General features: G+C 33.6%; 1 protein-coding gene and 1 long non-coding RNA gene across 18 annotated transcripts in view; one reads left to right on the forward strand and one right to left on the reverse strand.

Annotated features, from left to right (window-relative positions):
• Positions 1-20,573, forward strand: part of LOC139521687 (uncharacterized) — a 62,578-nt gene extending 42,005 nt beyond the window's left edge. For 2 of the 3 annotated variants that reach the window (XR_011664047.1, XR_011664048.1), the window contains exons 5-6: positions 10,540-10,655; positions 11,492-15,171. This is a non-coding gene — a long non-coding RNA (uncharacterized lncRNA). Of the gene's footprint in view, positions 1-10,539; positions 10,656-11,491; positions 15,172-20,447 lie in introns of those variants that run through there. The other variant, XR_011664049.1, reaches the window with a different exon arrangement.
• LOC139521686 (vitamin D3 receptor-like) overlaps positions 1-20,686 on the reverse strand; it is a 160,569-nt gene that overhangs the window by 70,186 nt on the left and 69,697 nt on the right. For 2 of the 15 annotated variants that reach the window (XM_071315221.1, XM_071315219.1), the window contains exon 1: positions 12,525-12,663. The exons of 10 other annotated variants lie outside the window; for them this stretch is intronic. The gene's annotated coding sequence lies outside the window, so the exon portion shown is untranslated. Of the gene's footprint in view, positions 1-7,497; positions 7,679-12,524; positions 12,664-16,940; positions 16,987-20,686 lie in introns of those variants that run through there. 3 more of the 15 variants (XM_071315224.1, XM_071315220.1, XM_071315222.1) reach the window with 3 other exon arrangements.

Genomic DNA, 20,686 nt, shown 5'->3' on the forward strand with positions numbered 1-20,686 from the left:
GGCCGATGGTGTTCATTTAGCTAGTCAGTGTTTCCTTCCATTATTTGGCCAATGACATTTGATTGGCTAATGGGTATTTACCTCCTTCACATGGCCAATAACATTTACTCTAACTAATAACAGTTTCCTCCATTACTTAGGCCACTGACATTCATTTAGCTAGTTGGTGTTTTCATGCATTACAAGGCCAATAACATTAATTTAGCTAGTCTGTGTTTCCCTCCAAAGTATGTAAAGTATAGGTAGATATCAAGTTTCCTGTCCACTGAATGTCTGACTGGCTTATTATCATTTTTTTTTAATAATTTTGCCTTATAAAATTATCTACAATAAGAGTTGCTACAAGTGAGACCTTCACAGGCAGTCAAGGTCGTTTGACACCCCCATAGTAGTACAACTAGAGTATTAATTTTCCTGCTTGTTTAATCTAATGATGTATGGAAAGTTAGTAGCTTACTGTTTATTGTGTCCTTTAGGGAAACTTAGTATTGATAGCAGTTATAGTGTTTTTAATTCGTTCACAACTGTGTATAAACTAAGGGCTATTTTATACAATTTGACAAATAGTAAATAAATTTCCTGTATCAGTTTTCAAGGAACTCATGTAGATCTCTAAATGTTTTTTTGTTGTTACTTTTTTTATATATAAAGACAGACACATATAGTGCAATTCACTGATATAAAAGTACAAATAAAATAAGTTAAAATCCTGACTGATTCGAAAACTTAGCACATGAACTTTTAAATGATTAATGCATATTTATAACAAGTGAAACTTCAGAATCACCTTTTAAAAAAGTTATTAATATTCCTTAACCACTGAATTTACTACATGTATTTACATTTAAATTTTATAGATATAACTTGTTTATTGGAAAGACCTATTATTTATATCTATAAAAAAAAAGTCAAGTACTTTTAACAGCCAAGGACTCATTTCTGATAACTTCACAAGGCTGAAACTCTCATAGTGAAGAGCTTGGTCAATGGTCTACTGATAGTTACATATACAGACATACTATAGCTCTTACATAGTGAAGAGCTTGGTCAATGGTCTACTAAAAGTTACATATAGAGACAGACTATAGCTCTTACATCATTCAATGTTCAATGATTACTTTTAAATGTTGTAACTTACAGTACCAATCAACTATTTTTTTGGAAGTTTTTTATCTTTTGCAATTGATACTCTTCAAGTCTTAACTACTACATGTTTTTAAATAATGGTGATCTCCTGTTCCAAAACTATTAAAAGCTCATTCAAATATTGCTAAACAAGATTGTGTCCAAAGTACATGGATGCCCAACTTGCACTATCCTTTTCCATGTTCCATGGACTGTAAAAATTGGGTAATAATCTAATTTGGCATTAAAATTAGAAAGATTATACCATAGGGAACATATGTACTACGTTTCAAGTTGATTGGACTTCAATTTCATCAAAAACTACCTTGACCAAAAACTTTAACCTGAAACTCCCACTTTCATTTTCTATGTTTAGTGAACCGTGAAATTGGGATCAAAAGTTTAATTTGGCTTTAAAATTAGAAAGATCATATCATAAGCAACAAGTGTACTAAGTTTCAAGTTGATTGGACTTCAGCTTCATCAAAAACTTCCTTGACCAAAAACTTTAACCTGAACGGACGAACGGACGCACGGACACACGGACGGAGGCACAGACCAGAAAACATAATGCCCCTCTACTATCGTAGGTGGGGCATAAAAAAAATAAATCTTAAACTACATCACAAGATAAATTCACGAAAATTGGTACCCACAAAAAAATAAATGAGTCCACAGTATGCGAAATATTGCTTCAATATTGTACTTTACAAGACATTTGTAGTGGTCAAATAATGTTGATATACATGGCTTTTCCTGGCCTGTTAGGGAATTGAAATACACACTTACTGAAAGTTTTATTTACAAAATATTCATGGTTCTTCATTATCTTTTCAAAACATAAAGTTGATTAATAAAGATAGAGAAAATGAATAAGAAATGAGGTTACTTTTGAGTGACTTAATTCCATCGATGTTTGGAGGTTCTGAAAGGAGTTGTAATTGAATAAATTAACTTTCATAGTTATTTCAATCCTTTTCAAAAGCATTGTTGTTTGTAGTTAATATGACATTAGTTTCTTCTTCATGGTATTCATGCTTGTCAAAGAATGACTAAATTTATAAGGTATTCTTTGATTCTATTTGGCACAATTCTGATGGCTGCCGAGAAATGCTACAATATTAGGGTTTATGTAAAAAGCCTGGTGATAGATATAAGGCAAAATATACAGCGCAAATCTGAAAACGAATGTTTAATATTACAGCATAATTATGTTGCTGATCACCAAAAATACACTAGTTATCAACCAATCAAAATGCAGTATACTTATATAAGGTATAATTAGTGTATAAATGTTTTATCTTGTTCTATCAGCACTGTCATATCAATAAATTGTTCTTTTGAGAATCCATATAAACAGGAATGTAATTTAATGTCAAAACCATTGTTCCACGATTCCATTTAAGACGTCATAATGTGTTTTTTTATATATATTTATAAAAACTTCAGACATTTAATTCCTTCAGAAAAAAATCTTTGTAATATGACTAGCCTTGCTTTACAAGATATTAAAGCTTCAGGAAACAGCATTTGTGATGACGTGCGTAGTCAATAAGCCTTTAGAGAACTAACCAAATAAATTCAAATTAAATTTACCAAGATCTAACTTGCATACAACTTTAAATTTTGTTACATGCTTAGGAATACTAACAAGATTTTAAAACTGATTTCAAAAGTTTGATTTAATTACAAGTTGTATGTTTCTTTGGATGAAACCTATTAGAGTATAATCGTGTTAATCCATGCGACAGCAAAGATATTTTAAGGATTTTAAAAGTCAAGCGACCATGACCAATGTAAATTGTAACTTGTCAAGCTGTTTTGAAGAAAACACTTCATTTATGATAATGGCGATTAAGGTGAGAAAAATTACAGCTTGTAAACGCATCAATAGCCCTGTTGAAATTGATCAGACATAACAGTCATGTAAATTACTACACTTGATGTATAATCATAGTTTATAACACACAACTAGTCACATTTCAACACACACTTAAGAAAATGTCAATAAATAAGATATAATTTATATACACATTTTGTAATTGGCTATGATTTAATAATCTTTACAGAATTTGTTTAGATATTGCTATAAATAGAATCGGGATACAGTTACAGTCAGGGAGAAAAACAGTTGATTTTTGATGCAGGGCTTAAGTATAAAGGGGCATAAGGATTTAATTTGTGGGTATTCCAATTAACTGGTTCAATTGTTTGGAATTAATGAATTCATGATTTCCTTATATAAATATAAGAAGATGTGGTATGAGTGCCAATGAGACAACTCTCCATCCAAGTAACAATTTAAATCAGTATAGGTTAATCAAAGTACAGCCTGCAACACTGAATTGGCTCACAAAGAACAGCAAGCTATAAAGTGTCCCAAAAATGACAAGTGTAAAACCATTCAAACAGGAAAACCCACTGTCTAATCTATAAAAAAAATAAACAAGAAAAGAGGAACCACACCAACAAAGGACAACCATTGTACAATAGGTCCTGTCTTAAGACAGGTGCAAACAAATGCAGCCAGTTTAAATGTTTTAACAGGCACCGACCTTCAACCAACCTGAAACAGTAGTATAAAATTACAACATAGAAAGACACTTTAAAATATCAATTGAAATGGCTCAACTCGAACAAAACAAAATATTAACAAATCCAGTAAAAACATTCACTGAACAAAAAACTTGATCTATGACACAATATCAATATGTTCACCAATACATAATAGCCAGTACATAATAATATCCGCCACCAACCCCTTCAAGTGCTATACCTAAATCAGTACTTAATGACCAAATATAAATGGTCATATTTCAAACTGAAAAAGTTGGTTAGAAACTTAGTTGGTTAGACAGAGATGGGTGCAACAAATGACCATGCTACTTATATGGAAGGGCATAACAAAAAAGTATGCCTGACCGATTAGAACTTCAAGTTTATAACACACATTTTGACAAGAAATAACTGGTAGATTTGATAGGATGTAATTACCACTTTAAGGAAAGCATCCTGTCCATGTACTAACACAGACAAGAAATAAATTACACATTTTATAAAATAATTGTCACCGAATCTGAATAGTAAAGCAGAAAAAATACACCTAAAATACTGTCAAGGTAAACACGCATACAAATTGTCAATGGCATTTTTGGCTAAATAGGTAACAAAATCTTTTAAATGATGACTCAAGGTGATACAATGAAAGATTACAAAAGAAAGATTAAAACATCTTTTCTCAACACAATAGTCATATTTAAAGTTTCATTTTACCATATCAAGACAAGACGGTTAAAATCTTCCATGTTTATGTGATAGATGTTAAACATCAAGATTATCTTCTTTTCATTAAAATATAATTACAATGGAATTTTCATTTAAAATCCTATAAATACAAGGAAGGTTTTAATGCTTTAATATTGTCCAAATTATAAATGTCCTGTAAAAAAGAGTCTAGTCCAGTTGAAAAGAATGGTTTACTGGACCAGATGTTAGCCCTGGAAACCACTCAGATTGTGAAGTATATGGTGTGAAACCACCATTTCTCCACATACCTGACATGGTAACACCACCATATAAGTCATAATTCTCCTTTTGACAGCATGCATCTACCTTGTTTGTTACATAATCTGTACCAAATATCAAAGAATATTGTTTCTTAAATTTAATTACTGGGTATTATTTGTTGTCTGAATAATGAATAAAATTGAGAATGGAAATGGGGAAAATGTCAAGAGACAACAGCAACCCGACCATAGAGCAGACTAACAGGAAGTACATACGCTTCTCTTGCTAAAGGAAACCCTATGACCAATGTTTGCTGTACAGGATGGATATATAATTGCAGCCATGTCTGCTCAGTTTTTGCAGATGTGTGGAATAAGTCAGGGTCTTTTGGTGCATAGAACATTTACAGCTATGTCTTCTAATGGACAAGTGTTAGTCTATGCAAAATATAACAAGAACGCAAGCATTGTTGTGCTAAGTGTACCCCTACTGATATAAGTATTAACAAACAAGAAGTAGGTATCTTTAATATAGATCTGAAGTCCTCATATATACTACAACACATCATTATCAAACTGTAGACCAAATACGAAGTTGTTCTGTTAAGTAGTGCCTGAGAAAAGTGTGACTGAAATATGAGTCAATAAACAAAACACAGACTGAAGAATCCATTTGAGCACCCTTAGCCTGGGGTACAGTAAGAACCCACAGCTATGCCTGTTTAGATCCATTTGAGCACCCTTAGTCTGGGTACAGTAAGAACCCACAGTTATGTCTGTTTAGCTCCATTTGAGCACCCTTAGCCTGGGGTACAGTAAGAACCCACAGCTATGCCTGTTTAGATCCATTTGAGCACCCTTAGTCTGGGTACAGTAAGAACCCACAGTTATGTCTGTTTAGCTCCATTTGAGCACCCTTAGCCTAGGTACAGTAAGAACCCACAGTTATGCCTGTTTAGCTCCATTTAAGCACCCTTAGCCTGGGGTACAGTAAGAACCCACAGTTATGTCTGTTTACCTCCATTTGAGCACCCTTAGCCTGGGGTACAGTAAGACCCCACAGTTATGCCTGTTTAGCTCCATTTGAGCACCCTTAGCCTAGGTACAGTAAGAACCCACAGTTATGTCTGTTTACCTCCATTTGAGCACCCTTAGCCTGGGGTACAGTAAGAACCCACAGTTATGCCTGTTTAGCTCCATTTGAGCACCCTTAGCCTAGGTACAGTAAGAACCCACAGTTATGTCTGTTTACCTCCATTTGAGCACCCTTAGCCTGGGGTACAGTAAGAACCCACAGTTATGTCTGTTTACCTCCATTTGAGCACCCTTAGCCTGGGGTACAGTAAGAACCCACAGTTATGTCTGTTTACCTCCATTTGAGCACCCTTAGCCTGGGGTACAGTAAGAACCCACAGTTATGTCTGTTTACCTCCATTTGAGCACCCTTAGCCTGGGGTACAGTAAGAACCCACAGTTATGTCTGTTTAGCTCCCTTTGAGCACCCTTAGCCTAGGTACAGTAAGAACCCACAGTTATGTCTGTTTAGCTCCATTTGAGCACCCTTAGCCTGGGGTACAGTAAGAACCCACAGTTATGCCTGTTTAGCTCCATTTGAGCACCCTTAGCCTAGGTACAGTAAGAACCCACAGTTATGTCTGTTTAGCTCCATTTGAGCACCCTTAGTCTGGGGTACAGTAAGAACCCACAGTTATGTCTGTTTACCTCCATTTGAGCATCCTTAGCCTGGGGTACAGTAGAACCCACAGTTATGTCTGTTTAGCTCCATTTGAGCACCCTTAGCCTGGGGTACAGTAAGAACCCACAGTTATGTCTGTTTACCTCCATTTGAACATCCTTAGCCTGGGGTACAGTAGAACCCACAGTTATGCCTGTTTACCTCCATTTGAGCACCCTTAGCCTGGGGTACAGTAAGAACCCACAGTTGTGTCTGTTTAGCTCCATTTGAGCACCCTTAGCCTAGGTACAGTAAGAACCCACAGTTATGTCTGTTTACCTCCATTTGAGCACCCTTAGTCTGGGGTACAGTAAGAACCCACAGTTATGTCTGTTTACCTCCATTTGAGCATCCTTAGCCTGGGGTACAGTAGAACCCACAGTTATGTCTGTTTAGCTCCATTTGAGCACCCTTAGCCTGGGGTACAGTAAGAACCCACAGTTATGTCTGTTTAGCTCCATTTGAGCATCCTTAGCCTGGGGTACAGTAGAACCCACAGTTATGTCTGTTTAGCTCCATTTGAGCATCCTTAGCCTGGGGTACAGTAAGAACCCACAGTTATGTCTGTTTACCTCCATTTGAGCATCCTTAGCCTGGGGTACAGTAGAACCCACAGTTATGTCTGTTTAGCTCCATTTGAGCACCCTTAGCCTGGGGTACAGTAAGAACCCACAGTTATGCCTGTTTACCTATGTAAAAATGTACTCCCCATTAGAGTCATTACCTACATTTACTATTTTACTCCCAAAATAATTGAACTATAATGAATGTCAAACAGGTTGAAGGTTTGGCATACTGTAAAAGCTGGTTCACCTGCACTATACTTCCCGGTTCAAAGTCAAAACTATGACAGTTGAAATCAAAACTTGTTGACACCCACAAGGTTCTTTTAATAGATTTTACAAAAAACCAGCCAGTATTGATGATGAACTTTATACCTTATAATTCAATACATTAGTTAGTCCTTTTTCCTATTAACAATGAAATACTACCTTCAATTGTACTAACAACTGTTTGTATTTTGTTTGAGTGACAATAATGTATTATGCAAAAGAAGGAAAAGAGAGAAAAAAAACATTATATGCAACTTATGATTAGAGTTATGATTCCATTTGAGTTTGTCAAACCTACCTGTAAACAGCTGATACCTGTACCAAACGACTCCCGTTAACTTGTACCACAATATTTTGTTCAAGATACTTTCCATTAGGAATTTATCTTCATATGCACATCATACGAGCCAATAACTTTTTTCAATTGAATTCAATAACAGATGAATATTTATATGCAACACCTGTGAAACTTTAGGACGTTTATAACGTCTTTGTTGAATTTCAATAATATTTAAGCACAATATTGGATTCTTTGTTGTTTAATGCTAAAATGGCTTATCTCCCCTGAATATCAGGTTATTAAAATGCAATTTTTTCTACATTTACTACGGTTTAAGTGTTGTGATTGATCTAACAGAGTTTATATCCTCTAAATTCCTCTTTGGAGGTAAATAGCACTGACAAGACACCATACTTTTTTTAACCTGTGACTGATTTGTAAATCTTAGCAAGTGCCCCCTTTTGAAGTTAATCAAGGTACTGCCTCTGGGGACATCAATGATGAACATAAATATTCTACCTTGTAAGATATGTTGGTAAAAAGTAAATGTACATGTAAATCATGTATCATTTTACATTCAATTGAAAATCAGCATTGATCTGGTCTGAAGAAATGTTTTGATGCATAGTGGGGCTATAACATTTGACAAGTATTTCAGGAATTAAAAAAATATCATATCATTCTTTAAGTTATTTTATATATTAAGGGAGTAGATGCTGTTCTCTATTGAAGCAGCATCTGGAAAGAAAAAGAAAAAAAAAATCATCTATAACATGTACCAAGACATGGTTAGCCCTAACATTATTATCACCTAGTACCTAGTACATGTACCATCACCATGCTTAGTTTTATCTCATTATTTAAGCTCCTGATCCAAGAAGCAATGACAATTTACAATGAAGTTGTTGTTCATTTTTGGTAAAAAAAAAAAAAAAAAATATGAAAAATCAAAAAAACAAAGAAAGCTCTACTTAAAACCCAAAAGTTTCAGTTATAAAAATAAGAAGATGTAGTGTGATTGCCAATGAAACAACTCTCCACCAAAACCCAACTATCATTTAAGTTAACTATAGGTCACCATAAGGCCTTCAAAAATAAGCAATCTTTATATCAAATGGTTCCACATTTGTACGATGTTAAATGCAAATGTTTTTTTAAAAACAAGAAGGGGGGAAAAAAAGCAATTTTAAATTAAAACCCTTGAAAGTATTTTTAAATTATAAACATAAAAATTGTTAAGGTTTGGAAAACATTTGAAGAGAAAAAAAAAATGAGCAAATAAACATATTTAAAACCTTTAGTCTTTCACTTACATGTGTTTCAGTGGTATTTCTTTAATAAACTAAATCAGATTTCTTTAATAAATACTTTTCAAATAAAATGACCAGTACTTAAATAACATTAACTTTTTTCTGAGCATTAATGACCACATACGGTGTCATAAAAACAACCTTTAAATTTCCATTTATCACTCCCAAAGCAGACCACTATAATTAATTAGTTGTAAAATGGTTGGTCTTAATTGAGAAATATTTTCATCACCTGGAAGCTTATCAACATTTATATGATAAACATTGTAAGTTAACTTTCTTTATCAACTTAAACACAAAGAAGTTTGGCAATTCTTAATGTTTATTTCAAAAATGTTACAAACTTTCACATGTGTTCTCATTTCTGCAAAACACATATTTTCTAAATGAGGCCGTACAGTGACCTATAAATGTTAATTTTGTACGTCATTTGGTCTCTAGTAAAATTTCTCATTAGCAAATTTATTTTAATATTTAAATTTTTGTCAACGTAAGTAGAACAAAGAATATATATATAAAAAACAAAGGACTGAGCTCAGCTTTGGCCAATAATGACTTGGCTAAAAAACAGTTTAGGTTACTCAATATGACATTTGCATCCTCAACCTAAACAGTTTGGGCTTGCCAGGGTGTTAATTGTCATAATCAAAATCTTACTATATAGGAGGTAAGTCTTTTTCTAATGAGATGATAATTTTATAAAAAAAAAAAAAGAAAAAGAAAAAGGTCAGTCCCTTCTTTTAAAAGGTTAATTTTGAATATGACCTTGTCCAGGTGATAATTATAGCTAAAGTAAGTGTGACCTAAAACATGTGAAACTTCAAGCTTTAATGTTATAATACAGTGCACATTTTCACCATAATTTTTTGACTCAAAGACACAAACTTGAATTTTAACATGCTTAGGCTTTTAAATCCTATCGATATTTGAAAACAACTGGTAAGAGTTGATTAACATTTGGACCAGATACAGAATCTGCTAAATAAACCTCTAAACCATAAAATGTGCTCTAGTGTGATGATGTGGTCATGCCATCATGTAATCACAACAACCAAGAGAACAATTAAGTCCAGTGGTAAGCAATTTTAACCAAGACCTACAGAATCTCTACTTGACCAATAAGTCATTGTTTAAAAACCTTTCCCTAAGCTGTTTAATGTCTATTTATAACAGATAACACCAATGGATACTAACCGTCTTCTTCTTCCAAACAATTTACCTTTAAGTACATGATTGGCTGTAGAAGATAAGATGACCTTCTGACCAGGAAGTTTGGTATAAGCTTTCTTCCCAATAATATATCTTTTCCTAATAAAGGTATGACCTTTCTTTCTGAATAAGGGAAAGTCAGTATTTCTGCACAGCAGAAAACACATGCACTAAGCTAAGAAACTCAAGCAAATTCAGTTGACAAATTAATGATAAAATTATGAAACTTTTTATGATATAGCACCAAGATGACCATCTTCTTGAGTAAGCATATTATTAGCATATTTTCATGAAAATGTGTATTATTTTACAATTAGATCATCACTGAATATGTATATATTTTTTTACTTGCCTTTTGGCCTAAAACGTATGGTCATTTATTGGAACTCAACTTACCATCTTAGCTAAATACTATATAAAGCTTACCTAATCTAATTGTCCCAACTAAACAAGTTTCAAATCAATACAACTTCATAGAGGTAATCTTAAGGTTGAAAAGTTAAAATATTTTTAATATATTTAAACACCTTTGTCATTGTAGGAATGGATACCAGGAAGAGTCAAGGCTGATGTAAAGGTCAAAATGTAAAGGCTAAGACAAAGGTCACAATGAAAATGTACAGATATCATCTTAACAGTGTGTATGTTTCAAAAAAGGTGAACAGTTTTGAAAGTCTAGTGTGGATCTTCACAAGTTTTAGTCATAGAAACAGTTAGTCAAGCTAAACACAAAGGAACCAACTTACAACCATATACTACGATATGTACATAGATCAAATTTGACCATACTGTCATAAATACCTACTTCATTAAAGATTTAAATATTCCTGTACCATTCAGTGTTATATAACACATTTATTAACTAAATTACTATTTTCTATAGTATACAATGGCTCAAAGCGGTCTATTTCAAAATTCAAATCAGGGAGTAAAATATTGGTGAACTACTGAAAGACATAATTTATACTCATAATATATGTTATTTTTTATTTATATTGGCAAGAAATCATTTTTATGACAAGGCGAATCACAGCTCTAGTTGGGAAGCGGCAATAAATTAGCCATTAATTACAAATCATAGTTTATGTATCTATTAATATGTCTGAAAACTTTGAGAAGGTTTTTATCATTTCTTTGAAAGCAGCTCAGCAATTCTTTGTTAAAAAAAACCCTCAAAAAGTATTGACTGTAGTTTACCACATGGTTTACAAAACTCATAAAAAGCACATATAATTTATTTAATAGTAAATGTTTGAAGGAAGCCTTTCAAGTTGTAAGAAGAAATAGTATGTATTTAAAGACCATCATGCATGCCTGCCAACAACGACAAAATTACTATGGACATTTTATGTAATGGACTTTAATCCCTCTGTAGGTGAATCAAAATAAGCTAAGGCCAAATAAATTATTGCTTATATGGTTCTTCTCTAAGTACTCATGACAACACAGTCAATTTGGTTCTATCTAAGTTATCCTAAATTTTTTAATTTCAGATTTATGAAGAAACCAAAATCTTGTTTTAGAAAGGACTTGGTTTATCCACTACATTTGACCATAGACAGTGTATTTACAGAATATGCTATAGACACCTTACTTACCATACATGTACTAGTTTATCCACTACATTTGACCATAGACAGTGTATTTACAGAATATGCTATAGACACCTTACTTACCATACATGTAGTGCACTTTATTTCATTTTGGCTTTAATAGGTTCAAGTACTTGCAAATATCTTTTTTAAACTTATCACAACATTTGGGTAAGTAACCACCTAATGGAATGTTATACCAGAAACATGTATTATGTGCATAGAAATCATATTGAATGGGATTCTTTCTATCAAATTCCTGTATTATATAAATCTGGCCTCACTAGAGTAAGAAATATATAACAAGATGCTGTACATTAAATGTAAGAAACAAACCATCAATATCACACATGTAGCATTAGGGGTTTCAGATGATCCCTTAGGAAAAAATAAATATGGTAAAAGGTAGATTCAGATTGAATTTGACAAGAATCATGGAGCCTATACATCCCCCCTTTTCTTTTATCCCCTATCAAAACAATCAGGCTGCATTTCTGATTATTATTAATTTTCCTTAGAAGAAAGTATAAAGTGACTTAAAATTAGATTGTAGGCTCCCCATTTAAAACAATTTAAAAAGACTGAACATATTTGAGTAATGAGAATGAATGTCATCCTGTACTAACTTGAATCAGTCCAATTACAAATTCTAGTCTACTGTTCAAAATAGTTCAGTTACCCTAACTAATGAGACATAATGAGACGGATAGTTTTAAAGTGATATGTTGATTTAATGTTTAAAATATATCTATATTTTCTATTTAATATAAAAGGAGAAGAACTTAAGTTTCGTTACTATTTTCAAATCAGACATTTCTAAGATATGCGACCCTATTAAAAACAGACGAGTCAAATTTAGATCATTTAGTACAACTGCCAATGGATATTTGTTTATACATGTACAAGACTGAATATTCAATAAGAACACACATACCTCAAATTTAGCTGCGAAATCCACGACTGGTTTTATTTCTGAACAAATATTAAGTGTCAAGTTCACATAAATAATCCACTAAAGATGTGAAATACAGTTTTCACTACACACAATATATATTTGCCAACGGTTCATAATACCAAGTCTAGATAAAACACCGAATAAACCCTATATCACCTGAAATACGAACCACTCTAGTATTGATCACATTTAAAAACTTTTTATCGCACTGTGTCTCTAATTTAAAATCTGACAAGACAAGCTATATTGTTATATGTCACACGGAATGAATAGGACTATAATTGAAGAAGACATTGGCACCTATTTGGGCTATTGTAACGTGTTGTTATTTTAAGAGGTCAACACAGACACTAAAAGCGTTACTGAGATTTCTACACTGTTTGCATACTTATATATACACAAATACTTATGGGGGAAAGTCTCAAAAGAGTATAGAAAAGTTCACCTTAGAGTGACCTGACCCTCTCTTTAATCTAACACATTTGTATGTCGGCCCCTCAGGTATGACAAGATCCTTAGACAAACCTTTGATCACATTAAATTAAATACATTATAACCATAATTATGGCAATGAAATTTTTGTAATATATAGATTCTGTTACATTTAACCAAAAATTTACATGTAATACTTGAACATAAAGTTTGAAAAATCTCAATCACATGAATCAATGTAAAATTTATTTTTAAATTGCAACACATTGAAAAAAAAATAAAAGTTCATGTAGATTGAGTGACAAAGATTCTTTCAAATATATTCTTCCTTTTAAACTACCAGAAATTTAAAAATTATTGAGACCAGTAGACTTATTCGTAGTAGAAAAATCTTTAAAAAATTTCTGAATTTACAGTAATTCCTTTTTCTAATAGTATTACTGATTCCTTATAGAACGGAATGCATTGATGTATGACAGTGTTATATATCAATGACGGTCAATGTCTGCTTTATTCTTCCTTGTTTCCTACATGTACTTAAAAATTATCAAAAAAAGGGTATTTCTACAGTTTCAGACATCAGTCATGTTTTCATTATATTCACCTATGTGTATATACCGTAATATAAATAATTTGTTTGAACAATGTTACATGACATCTATTTTACCCCATAAAACACATGTGTAGCTTTAGGCAAAAACTCTAATAAAATGTTTAAAAATATTAATTCAGCTGCCTCCATCATTAAAAATTGATGGTAGATAGGTAGTTAAATTTTTTTTATATTCTTTAAAAAGAAAGCTATATTGAAAAATGTTTATTGTCTAACCAAAAATGTATTTTCTTTAAAAGCACTCATAAAAACCTGTTAGAGTAGACACTTATAGGCAGGCAGGAAACACTATATATTGCACATTCAGTATATTTTTAAGCCACAGATGATGAAAGTAACATTTACATGTAACGATTTTGGTGGAGACCAAGCTAATTTAGTATTAATTATTTCGACTAAATATGGTTGATAAATCCCACACAGAAAAACACATTTCTTTTAAATTCAGTTTTTCCTGTGTATTCAAAATGAAGATAATTAAAGAGGTGTTTTTCAAGTGTTTACTATATCAGAATATTTAGACGAGGAAGTAAAATAGCATAAAAAGAAATAAATATTGTTTTGGAAAAAAGTAAAATAGTATAAAAAGAAATAAATATTGTTTAGAATTTTTTTTAGCAACAATTAACAATCCTCCTAATCATAAAAGATTAATTTACAATCTCCTGTGTCTAGTCAATTTGTAACCAGCATTGTTTTTCTACAAGTCCAGTTAGAATCTTTGGTTAAAAAAATGTAGAATATAAAGAAAAAACAATAAACAAAAACGATTATGGAATATCTTGACAGATCACATGGGGCCCCATGTTGGTCATAAATTGTGGAAATATTTTGTGTGGCTCCTTACAATGTCTGAACATTAATTATGGTCAAAATAACAAATTATGTGGACAGAAAATTTAACAATTAGATCGTTTTTTATTCCAATATTAATTTTAACCAAATACAACACTCTTGTATTTATGTTCAATTTTTTTATAAACATCTATATCTTTTTATACAGAGGGAATTTAAAAGAACAACATGTTTGAAAATCAATGAAAGTAACAAAAATTAATTGGAAGACATAGTCCAGGTACCAGAAAAGAGAGGGGGAAATAGAGGGAAATTGTACTCTTAATCCTCTAGAGAAATTAAGATTAAAAACGTGGGAAGGCAGAAGCATGGATTATACAAGAAAAACTTCTATTTAAAAATTAACATCAACTATCTTCAGGTAATATGACTTAAAATTAAATTGTAATTTTTTAGCTAAAAGGTTCTTTTTAAACCAAATAAAACCAAATGTACACTTACATGTAAAAAAGAAATAAAAATATTTGATTAACTATTGAATATATAAATAGAAGAAAATCCCTTTTTCTATTATTATTACTTTTATAAAAATAATGTAAACTAGAACAGTAAAAGTGACCCCACCGAAATTCATACTTGATCTGTGTTTTGTGGATAATCAGCATTGTGTATAAGTTTCATAACCTTTGGTTGAGGCAAACTAAGTTAGAGAAGAAAACCAATTTCAGTCAAGGGTTAAAATCAAGGTTAAAATTAATGCCCCCCCCCTTCCTGCTACAGCAGGGGTACATGTTCTACTCCTCAAGTTGCATAGTTTTGGGCCCATCTTTTAAAAAAATCCTAGATCTGCATCTGCAATATGTGTTAAGTGAGCAAATCTTTTGTTCTGTGTGAAAAGTTTCTTTGCAAGAGGGATCATAATCCAATAGGATAAAGTTCACCTAAGAATATGTAAAATCAGTTAGTAAGTATATTAAAATACACCTAGTCATATAACATATGTCACATGGTATTAAAAGACGCTGGGTGATTTCATTTTTTAAATCAAGTGGTACATGCATCTAAGAAATATTGGAATAAAAATAATTTTCAAAAAAACATGCAATAAAATAAAGATTTTGACAGAAGTATTCAATTCTTATTAGCATCCTATTATCTTTATTATAATTTTTTTTTCATGTTCCATAAAACATTATTCATTTTGATTTAAAACCTTTCTTTTTTGAAACCTTTCCAGAAAACTTAGTTGAACTTAAGCTATGACATATTTGTACTAAAATGTGTATGTAATACACCTTGCAGGCTTTTTATATTGTATCATAATAGTGTAAACAATACAGCAAGTCAGTATCTGTTGAACCCCCTTCATGCATGTCTATGATAATTCCACCAACGGAGGAGAATTCAACAACAATATAAAAAAGAAGATGTGGTATGATTGCCAATGAGACACCTGTCCACAAGAGACCAAAATGACACAGACATTAACAACTATAGTCGCCGTCAGCTGAAATTCGTAGCGGTTATCGGTAAAAATAATCTAAACTATCAATCGCGTTCACTCGAGATATAGTTTTTCACATTCCATTCATAAATCGCATAAAGAAAAACCACTACTGACCTACCTTTTAAGTGATCACACTGTAATAATCCTGACCTTCACTTTTTCATAGACGATTTTGAATGGTGGAATCAGCCATTGTTTTTACCGGAAGTGTTTCCGTGGAGTTCAATTTCATAAAATTTGCATAAAGCGCGGGAAACCTTATCACATCAATGAAAGGAACATTTCAGGAATCTGCGTACAGTGACGAATGTCATATGTAAACAAATGATCCTCATAGAAACGAAGATGGCGGAATTACAATGGAAAATATTCTGGAAAATGTGAAGGTCAGGATTATTACAGTGTGATCACTTAAAAGGTAGGTCAGTAGTGGTTTTTCTTTATGCGATTTATGAATGGAATGTGAAAAACTATATCTCGAGTGAACGCGATTGATAGTTTAGATTATTTTTACCGATAACCGCTACGAATTTCAGCTGACGGCGACTATATAGGTCACCGTACAGCCTTCAACAATGAGCGAAGCTCATATCGCATAGTCAGCTATAAAAGGCCCCAATAGGACAATATAAAACAATTCAAACGAGAAAACTAACGGCCTTATTTTATTCAACATTTTTTTTCAAATATTTATCTTACTTCTAAAATGTATTTTTCCTGACATGCAATCAACAGTGATGTAAGTTTCCCAGTAGGATATTTCTTCGTATCCAATAAAACCCCCTAAGCTGCACCATCAACAACATAATCAACAACACTCAACCTTTCGGTCAAATTTTGTTTTATTTTATATAACTGATTGTAAGATTTTGTTAGTTCAGTCCATTTATATAAGTCTAACATGTTATATATATTAATTACTACAGATTATGTATTAGTAATGTTTGTAATTAAATTTGTAAGGATAATGTTTTTTGGAGTGTCACACAGGTCAAAATGGCCAGGTAGTTCTAATTCCTATTGTAATTTAAATGTGGAAAACATTTACCTTGAAAGTGATGGATATCCTTTCCTCTAGCTAGACATTGTTTCAGTGAATAAATTAGTGTGTAATGTGTAACGAGATATTATGTGACAGAATTAATGTAAGAATGCATCTTATTTAATAAAAATATGAATATATATGTATCTTTGGTTTTTTTTTAAAACAATTTGGACAAATGAGTTTCTGCATGATGAAGTCTTTGATAAAGTTATTACTAAGTTAGACTATCAATTCATGACTATCTAGTTCACCCTACCCTTTCCAGACATTAGACTATCATCAATTCATGACTATCTAGTTCACCCTACCCCTTCCAAAAGTTAGACTATCAATTCATGACTATCTAGTTCACCCTACCCCTTCCAGGCGTTAGACTATCAATTCATGACTATCTAGCTCACCCTACCCCTTCCAGACATTAGACTATCAATTCATGACTATCTAGTTCACCCTACCCTTTCCAGACATTAGACTATCATCAATTCATGACTATCTAGTTCACCCTACCCCTTCCAAAAGTTAGACTATCAATTCATGACTATCTAGTTCACCCTACCCCTTCCAGGCGTTAGACTATCAATTCATGACTATCTAGCTCACCCTACCCCTTCCGGGCGTTAGACTATCAATTCATGACTATCTAGCTCACCCTACCCCTTCCAAAAGTTAGACTATCAATTCATGACTATCTAGCTCACCCTACCCCTTCCAAAAGTTAGACTATCAATTCATGACTATCTAGTTCACCCTACCCTTTCCAGACATTAGACTATCATCAATTCATGACTATCTAGTTCACCCTACCCCTTCCAGGCGTTAGACTATCAATTCATGACTATCTAGTTCACCCTACCCCTTCCAGACGTTAGACTATCAATTCATGACTATCTAGCTCACCCTACCCTTTCCAAAAGTTAGACTATCAATTCATGACTATCTAGCTCACCCTACCCCTTCCGGGCGTTAGACTATCAATTCATGACTATCTAGCTCACCCTACCCTTTCCAAAAGTTAGACTATCAATTCATGACTATCTAGCTCAACCTACCCCTTCCGGGCGTTAGACTATCAATTCATGACTATCTAGCTAAACCCTACCCCTTCCAAAAGTTAGACTATCAATTCATGACTATCTAGTTCACCCTACCCTTTCCAGACATTAGACTATCATCAATTCATGACTATCTAGTTCACCCTACCCCTTCCAGGCGTTAGACTATCAATTCATGACTATCTAGCTCACCCTACCCCTTCCAGGCATTAGACTATCAATTCATGACTATCTAGCTCACCCTACCCCTTCCAGACGTTAGACTATCAATTCATGACTATCTAGCTCACCCTACCCCTTCCGGGCGTTAGACTATCAATTCATGACTATCTAGCTCACCCTACCCCTTCCAAAAGTTAGACTATCAATTCATGACTATCTAGTTCACCCTACCCTTTCCAGACATTAGACTATCATCAATTCATGACTATCTAGTTCACCCTACCCCTTCCAGGCGTTAGACTATCAATTCATGACTATCTAGTTCACCCTACCCCTTCCAGACGTTAGACTATCAATTCATGACTATCTAGCTCACCCTACCCTTTCCAAAAGTTAGACTATCAATTCATGACTATCTAGCTCACCCTACCCCTTCCGGGCGTTAGACTATCAATTCATGACTATCTAGCTCACCCTACCCTTTCCAAAAGTTAGACTATCAATTCATGACTATCTAGCTCACCCTACCCCTTCCGGGCGTTAGACTATCAATTCATGACTATCTAGCTAAACCCTACCCCTTCCAAAAGTTAGACTATCAATTCATGACTATCTAGTTCACCCTACCCTTTCCAGACATTAGACTATCATCAATTCATGACTATCTAGTTCACCCTACCCCTTCCAGGCGTTAGACTATCAATTCATGACTATCTAGCTCACCCTACCCCTTCCAGGCATTAGACTATCAATTCATGACTATCTAGCTCACCCTACCCCTTCCGGGCATTAGACTATCAATTCATGACTATCTAGCTCACCCTACCCCTTCCAGACGTTAGACTATCAATTCATGACTATCTAGCTCACCCTACCCCTTCCGGGCGTTAGACTATCAATTCATGACTATCTAGCTCACCCTACCCCTTCCAAAAGTTAGACTATCAATTCATGACTATCTAGTTCACCCTACCCTTTCCAGACATTAGACTATCATCAATTCATGACTATCTAGTTCACCCTACCCCTTCCAGGCGTTAGACTATCAATTCATGACTATCTAGCTCACCCTACCCCTTCCAGGCATTAGACTATCAATTCATGACTATCTAGCTCACCCTACCCCTTCCGGGCATTAGACTATCAATTCATGACTATCTAGCTCACCCTACCCCTTCCAGACGTTAGTTAGACTTTCAATTCATGACTATCTAGCTCACCCTACCCTTCCGGGCGTTAGACTATCAATTCATGACTATCTAGCTCACCCTAACCCTTCCAGGTGTTAAACTATCAATTCATGACTATCTAGTTCACCCTACCCCTTCCAGGCATTAGACTATCAATTCATGACTATCTAGCTCACCCTACCCCTTCCGGGCGTTAGACTTTCAATTCATGACTATCTAGCTCACCCTACCCCTTCCATGCGCTAGACTATCAATTCATGACTATCTAGCTCATCCTACCCCTTCCGGGCGTTAGACTATCAATTCATGACTATCTAGCTCACCCTACCCCTTCCAAAAGTTAGACTATCAATTCATGACTATCTAGTTCACCCTACCCTTTCCAGATGTTAGACTATCAATTCATGACTATCTAGCTCACCCTAACCCTTCCAGGCATTAGACTATCATCAATTCATGACTATCTAGCTCACCCTACCCCTTCCGGGCGTTAGACTATCAATTCATGACTATCTAGCTCACCCTACCCCTTCCAGAAGTTAGACTATCAATTCATGACTATCTAGCTCACCCTACCCCTTCCAGAAGTTAGACTATCAATTCATGACTATCTAGCTCACCCTACCCCTTCCAGACGTTAGACAATCAATTCATGACTATCTAGCTCACCCTACCCCTTCAGGACTAATTCAAATTACACAGGTGCTTGGATTCTTTACGCAGTTTAATTTCCAAAGAATACGTCACAATAAGTGTGTTTAGACAGGTTTTCTGGTTCATTATAACAGTAACTCTAATAAAACAGGTTTTACTGTACATTCCAAAATATTTATCTATTATGTCATCAAAACGCATCAATTTGAGCAAATTATTTCATATTAGGAAAATATAACAATCAGTAATATATAAAGACCTTGGAAAAATAATCTATGAATATATAATTATAAGGTAATCCCAAAGAGGAGCCTCACAAATGGATAAGCTCAAATTGTATAACTGTGTAGAATAGATAGCCTAACAGACTTTCCTTGCCCTAATTTTGATAATAAACAACTACAGATTCATTATATCTCATGGCTACAGATTTTGTTTTTGTTTTTTTTTAGGGTGAAAAGATACCTCAGGTACACAGAATTTCCAAAGCATATATATTTTCCCTCATCAGAGAAAAGTTTGCTACTTCATGATGGCTACACTGACTATTTAAATACACACTTTTTTATAATAAAACTTGTGGTTCAAATCATTCTTGAATTCCATCTTCATCAATATATAAATACTTATGTGTTTACAATATCTGTACTGATTCTTACATATACTTTGTAGTCACAATGATACAATTTTG

This window comes from Mytilus edulis, chromosome 4 (genome assembly GCF_963676685.1).
Source record: "Mytilus edulis chromosome 4, xbMytEdul2.2, whole genome shotgun sequence".
Classification (NCBI taxonomy): domain Eukaryota; kingdom Metazoa; phylum Mollusca; class Bivalvia; order Mytilida; family Mytilidae; genus Mytilus; species Mytilus edulis.